This window comes from Dama dama, chromosome 16 (genome assembly GCF_033118175.1).
Source record: "Dama dama isolate Ldn47 chromosome 16, ASM3311817v1, whole genome shotgun sequence".
Classification (NCBI taxonomy): Eukaryota; Metazoa; Chordata; class Mammalia; order Artiodactyla; family Cervidae; genus Dama; species Dama dama.
Window position 1 is genome coordinate 22974722 of NC_083696.1, and position 7132 is coordinate 22981853.

The 7132-nt window shown below is 40.4% G+C and overlaps 1 non-coding gene across 1 annotated transcript; it reads right to left on the reverse strand.

Annotated features, from left to right (window-relative positions):
* Positions 1-7009: 7009 nt before the first annotated feature.
* Positions 7010-7132, reverse strand: LOC133071485 (small nucleolar RNA SNORA26). The gene has a single exon (XR_009696438.1). It is a non-coding gene; the product is annotated as a small nucleolar RNA SNORA26 (small nucleolar RNA).

Below are 7132 nucleotides of genomic sequence, written 5' to 3' on the forward strand. Positions count from 1 at the left end.
CACGAGTGCAAGAATGTGGTCAGCCAGAGGTACGAACTCCAGGCAGGACACCCCATGATGCTCCCCTGAAAAACCCACCAGCCCAAGAAAACAGGTGACGAAAGAGCCCAGGTGACTGACAGTCGCACACTAGAAGCCCACCAGCCTAGTCATTGTCCCTGACCCCACCTCGATTTTACAGAGACCATTGTTGCGCCTTGTTGTAAGGTGAGATGGCTGTGAATCAGACATTTGAAGACGGAGAACTTCCAGCAAAAGAAACAGAAACCAAAGTAAGTAGAAAAAGCACAGGGTGGTGGAAGTGGGTAAGGGGGAGGAAGTGGGAGAAAACACAAATAACGTAAAAATAAAATTTTCTAAGAACTATGATTTGCATGCTTAAGGAAATAAAGGAAGATATTGCTCCTAAGAAACTGAAGTAGGTAAAAACCGAAAAGGAATGTTCATAGAATAAAAACAGGTCTTGGAAACTAAAAAAATAGGGACACAGAAATGAGGAGTTTAGTGGAGGTGATGGAAGGAGAGGGGATATCACCAAGAAAACAGACTAGAAAGAAAATCAGGAGGAAGATGGGAGAGAAGAATGAAGAATATCAGAAGAGTACTTCAAGAGATCTGACATCTGAACAAAGGAATCCCACCAGTGGAGGTGGATAGAAGACAGACAGGAATGTAGCAAAGAAATCACTTAAAAATTCCTAGAACAGAAGGATTTGGGTTTCCAGTTTGAAAAGATTCTCTGGGTGTCCTGCAAAATGGAAGGAAAAAGAGCGTCCCCAAAGCACAGAGTCTGGAATGTCAAAACACAAACAACTGAGATCAAGATGACCCTAACATCTGACAGTGTGGGGGAGAAAAGGGACCCGAGCCCTAACATGTGGTGGGGGCAGTGAAAGACTGCCGTCCTGAGATTTCAGGGAAATGATGTCCAACAGAGACCCTAGAGCCAGAAGGGTGAGCAGTCAGGAGGAAGTTAGAAAAACAGCATTTCAGTTCTGCCAATTCTTGAGGAACTTGCTCGGCAGATACCCTTTCTCAGGAAGCTATGAGTGGATATTCTCCAGCAAAATGAAGGAGCAGATCAAGAAAGAGAGGCCGAGACTTCCCTGGCAGTCCAGCTGTTAAGACTCTGAGCTCCCAATGCAGAAGGGCCTGGGTTCAATCCCTGGTCAGGGAATTAGAGCCCATCATGCCACAGCTGAAGATCCCTTGTGCTTCAACTAAGACCCTGTGAAGCCAAATTAAGAAATTCAAAGAAGAGAGAGAGAGAAACAGGAGGTCCAGGAAGTAAGAGAGAGGCAAAGGAATCTCAAGATGACCTGTTACCTGAAGTGCCCTGAAGGTCCTGTGAACTGAGGCTACAGAATGGGCACCTTCAGGGAGCAGCAGCAGAAGGGAGGTCCAAGAAGGACTCCATCCAAGAAAAAAAAATGCCACTGACAGAACACCAGATGCATTGAAAAGAGATTCGTATTTCTGGTGAAAGCTTTTGGAATTAATTTGTAATAGGTACAAAAGTTTGATAACCTGCAATACCTTACAGTGAAACAAATAAGACCTTTATCTGGCATGAAATACTTGTTAATTTCAGGAAAAATGAGTGGCTTATTTTTGTTGTTAATGTCATGAATGTTGGATGCAAATGTTACTTGAAAGTTGTTAAAAGTTGAAATTATCAAACACATTTTTATCAGAGTTGGCAGTAATATACTGGTAAGTTCATGGTTTAAGAGAGAAACGTAATCATCAAAGCAAAAATATAAAGGAACATTATGAATTGATTACATACAATAAAAATTTGACAGATACTCTTGGGGACAAATATTATGGAGGATATTGATAATGCAAATGAAAAACATTTAGAAAATGCTATCAAAATCTGCAATATTTTTTATTGCATGGTTAAAAACAATTGAACATTTTAGACATGATATATTTAGTGATCTTCAGAAATAGTGATACTGACATGAGCATTTCATTGCAATCTAAAATTTATGGAATCAGCAGTTTCCAAACTGTATCTGACTGAAATAAGAAAACAATTTTGGGGACAATTTATAAATGAAGGCAGTGATATTTTAGCCCTTATCAACAAAATGCAAAATTTCATAGATGAGATATGCTGTATTAGTCTTCTCAGGCTGCCAGAAACAAACAGCACAGACTGAGTGGCTTAACCAACAGAAAGGCATTGTCTCACAGTCTTGGATGCTGGGAGTCTCAGATCAGGGTGTCAGCAGATTCAGTTCTGCAGGAAAGCCCTCTCCCAAGCTGCAGATGGCTATCTTCTCACAATGTCCTACGGGGAGAGGAGAAGGGAAGCAAGCTGTCTGCAGCTTCTTACAAGGGCACTAATCCTCATCATGGGACCCCATCCTTATGAAGTCATCTACACCTAATCACCTCCCAAAGACCCCACCCACTGTTGTACTGCCCCTCATCTGCATGAGGCTGACTGGGCACTTGGCCTGTGACGTCGCAAGTCTGCTCCCAGATGTGTTCATGTGTGCACCAGGAGATTCGAGAAGAGTTGCACCATCTGTAATCATAAAAATGTGTTCACGGGACTACCATGGGCAATGACACAAATACATCTCAGAGAGGTAATTTTGTGCTCAGGAAGGCATGTTGCAAAAAGTTGCATTCTGTATGATGCCAAATACACACACACACACACACACATGCAATACAGCATGGTCCATTTTTTGTCTCTATATACATATGCAGAATTTGAATTAGCTGCAATTATATGAACAAGTTCCAGAACAATACTGTGACAATTTTGACTTAAGTTCCATAAAATAGATAAATTGAAGTGAGAGACACACATATTCTATCAAGTTTTTCCATCAAGCAATAATATGTCTCACTATATAAACTTTTTTTGTACTCCGTTCTGTAAATTTTGAGAGTTTTCTTCTTTGGGCATTATACATTGCTCTTAGAATTATCAATAGGTGTTTTCTGTATTTTTGTTGCTGCTATTTCTGGTACTATTAATGGAATATTTCCCCATTATAAATTATATTCTGTGATTAATATAGAAAATATATTAATTTTATCCTTTATTCATATATTTGATGACTTTATGCATTATAAAAATTTTAAGATGACTCTGTTTTCAGTACATTACTCCATATCCTCTAATTGCAATATTTTTATCTTTTAAAATAATTGTATGTCTTGTTTCTATTTCACTTATTTCTGAATCTTCTGCATTTCAGAAACCAGTTAACAGTGATAGCAAGAGACTTCATAATTAAAATGAGAAATAGGCTTCCCGGGTGGCTCAGAGGTTAAAGTGTCTGCCTGCAATGCAGGAGTCCAGGGTTCGATTCCTGGGTCGGGAAGATCCCCTGGAGAAGGAAATGGCAACCCACTCCGATATTCTTGTCTGGAGAATCCCATGGAGGGAGGAGCCTGGTAGGCTACAGTCCACGGGGTCGCAAAGAGTCGGACACGACTGAGCAACTTCACTTTCACTTTCAAAATGAGAATGTCTCTGAAGTGTGATATTGGTTGCCATTAAAAATTAGATTTTTAGATTTCTCAACTTTTTGCTACTAGTAGGTGTTAAATGGTATAAAATTACTTTGGAGCATTAAGTGAAACTTTTTGCTAGACCTTTTCTAGTCAGTTATCTTCCAACAGACTTTAGTACTTTAAATATACAATTTGACCACTAGATGGTGCTGTGCCCCATTTTTTTTTTTGCTGACCTAGCATTCTGAGCAGGGCGTGGCACAGCATTAAATTACAGAGCTGTTGTTAAAGTTTAAATTTCAACTTAATATAATCCTCAAATGAGTATACTCCTTTCAGCTCTCTTCAAAGTGACCCTAAATTAAGAATATGGTTTGCTCGTTTGTTTATTGCTTTCGTGTGGGCTTTCTCTACCTGTGGTGTGAGGGCTTCTCATTGCAGGGGCTTCTCTTGTTGCAGAGCACAGGCACTAGGGCGGGGGGCCTTCAGTAGCTGCAGCTCATGGGCTCAGTAGTTCGACTCGAAGGCTCTAGAACGCGGCTCAGTAGTTGTGGCCCAGGGGCTTAGTTGCTCTGCAGCATGTGGGATCTTCCCGGACCAGGGATCAAACCCACGTTTCCCGCTTTGGCAAGCAGGTTCTTAGCCACCGTGCCCCCAGGAAAGTCCAATAATATGCTTTTCTCAAAAACTTTTTTCTCCCTTTTTATGTGCACTTTTATGGGGAGTGGTATAACTGACACAGAATAAAGTTTACCATTTTAGGTCCATAACCCAGAGTTTTAACACCTACATACAGTCTTGAAATCACCTCAACGTTGTTATCTGGCAGATTTGTCACCCTGATGAGCTCCTTAATGCAGTTTCTGTAGTCAGCCCTTTCCCAGACCGGCTGCTGGAAACCACTGCTCTACTTTTGTCATTGGTTGCCTTTTCTGTGGTTTCATGCCCATGGCATCATGCATGCAGTGTGTGACTTATTGTGTCTGGCCTCTTTCCTGTAGCGCCATGCTTTCAGGATTTATCCATGTCAACCGATTCTGTAATTTGTTCCTTTCAACTGGGGAGTGGCATTTCACTGTATGGATAGAAGACAATTTTTTTTATCCATTCACCAGTTGATGGGCACTTGGGTTGTTCCTAGTTTTTGGATATTATGAATAAAACGGCTATAAACGTTCATGTACAAGTCTTTGTGCTGCCGTGTGTTTTCTCCTGTGTCAAATGAATACAGAACAAAGGAACTGCTGAGTCAGATGATTAGTGTTAATATATGTTTAACTTGATAAGATGCTGCTTTCAAACTGTTTTTCCAAAGTGACTGTACCATTTTATATTCCCACCAGCAGTGCAGGAAAGATCCAGTTTTTGGCATCTTCAGTCTCTAAAATTCTGGTGGGTGTTTAGTTATATCTCATTGTGGTTTTACTTCTTGTTTCCCTATCGTGTGATGATGTTGAACATCTTTTCATGGGCTCATTGGCCATCTGATAACTCTGGTGAACCGTCCAAATAGTTTGTTCTTTTAAAAAAAGTTGGGCTACTCCTTATTACTGAGTTGTAACAGCTTTTCATATATTCTGGGTAGAAGTTTTTTTACATGTTTTGCAAATATTTTCTTACAATCGGTGGTTTGGCTTTTCATTTGGCTTAATGGTGTCCTTTGAAGAGCAAATATCCTCAATTTTGATGAAGTCTATTTTCCTAGGCTTTAAAATATATGATTCCTGCTTCAGGGGTCCAATTTAAGAAGTCTTTGCCTAGCCCCAGGAGACCAAGATTTTCTTCTGTTTACTTGTAAAATTTCATAGTTTTAGCTTTTTCATTTAGATCTATGAGCCACTTCAAATTAGTCTTTTTATACAGTGTGAGATTTTTGTTGTTCAGTTGCTAAGTCTCTTAGGGACCCTATGGACTGCAGCATGCCTGGTTTTTCTGCCATCACTGTCTCCTGGAGTTTGCTCAGATTCATGACCATTGAATTGGTGATGCTATCCAACCATCTCACCTGTTGCCTCCTTCTCCTCCTGCCCTCAGTCTTTCCCAGCATCAGGGTCTTTTCCAGTGAGTCAGTTCTTTGCATCAGGTGGCCAAAGTATTGGAGCTTTAGCTTTAGCAGCAGTCCTTCCAATAAATATTCAGGGTTGATTTCTTTTAGGATTGACAGGCTTGATCTCCTTGCAGTCCAAGGGACTCTCAAGAGTCTTCTCCTGCACCACAATTCTAAGGCATCAATTCCTCGATACTCAGCATTCTTTCTGGTCCAACTCTCACATTCATACATGACTACTGGAAAAAACATAGCTTTGACTATATGGCCCTTTGTCAGCAAAGTGATATCTTTGCTTTTTAATACACTAAGCTTGTCATAACTTTTCTTCCAAGGAGCAAGTGTCTTAATTTCATGGCTGTCTGCAGTGATTTTGGAGCCCAAGAAAATAAAATCTGTCATTGTTTCCACTTTCCCTCCCTCTATTTGCAATGAAGTGATGGGACTGGATGCCATGATCTTAGTTTTTTTAATGTTGAGTTTTAAACCAGCTTTTTCACTTTCCCTTTTTCACACTCATCAAGAGGCTTTTTAGTTCCTCTTCGGTTTCCGTCATAACAGTGGTATCATCTGTTTATCTGAGGTTGCTGATATTTCTCCTGGCAACTTTGATTCCAGCCTGTGATTCATCCACCCTGGCATTTCGCAGGATGTACTTTGCATATAAGTTAAATAAGTAAGGTGACAATATACAGCCTTGACGTACTCCTTCCCCAATTCTGAACCAGTCAGCTGTTCCATGTAAGGTTGTAACTGTTGCTTCTTGACCAGCATATAGGTTTTATAAGAGGCAGGTAAGGTGGTCTGGTATTCCCATCTCTTGAAGAATTTTTCAGTTTGTTGTGATCTACACAGACAAAGGCTTTAGTATAGTCGATGAAGCAGAAGTAGATGTTTTCCTGGAATTCCCTTCTTTCTCTATGATCCAACAGATGTTGGCAATTTGATCTCTGGTTCCTCTGCCTTTTCTAAACCCTGCTTGTACATCTGGAATTTCTCAGTTTATGTAGTGCTGAAGCTTTGCTTGAAGATTTTGAGATCACAGCCTTGTGGAGAAGGGGCTTGCGAAACTCAAGGAAGCTATACTGTGCAAGACCACCCAAGATAGACAAGTCATAGTGGAGAGTTCTGACAAAATGTGGTCCACTGGAGGAGGGAACGGCAAACCACTCCATTATTCTTGCTGTGACAACTCCATGAACAGTTTGAAAAGGAAAAAGTGTGAGGAAGGGGTTGAATTTAATTGTTTTGTCCTGTTTTTTGTGGGGATAGCCATTTGTTTTAGCTCTTTTTGTTGAAAAGATTATAATTTTTCCATTGAATTGCCCTGGCACCTTTGCCAGAAATTAACTGGCCCTGTACGAGTGGGTCTAATTCTTTTTCTTTTTTTTTCAAACTGAAGGTCAAGTTTAAATTTAATGACTTTGGTATTAACTATACACATACTAGTAAGTGCTAAGACTTAAAATCTTCCAGTTCAGTTGTGACACAAGACAGGATCCAGAGAGGAGTTCTAAAAATCTCTTCTCTGGGTTTTATGGAGACTTTCTTTACCCTCCTGTGTTAGCCTCTTAAGGCACTGCGTCAGCCTTAAAAGGGCAC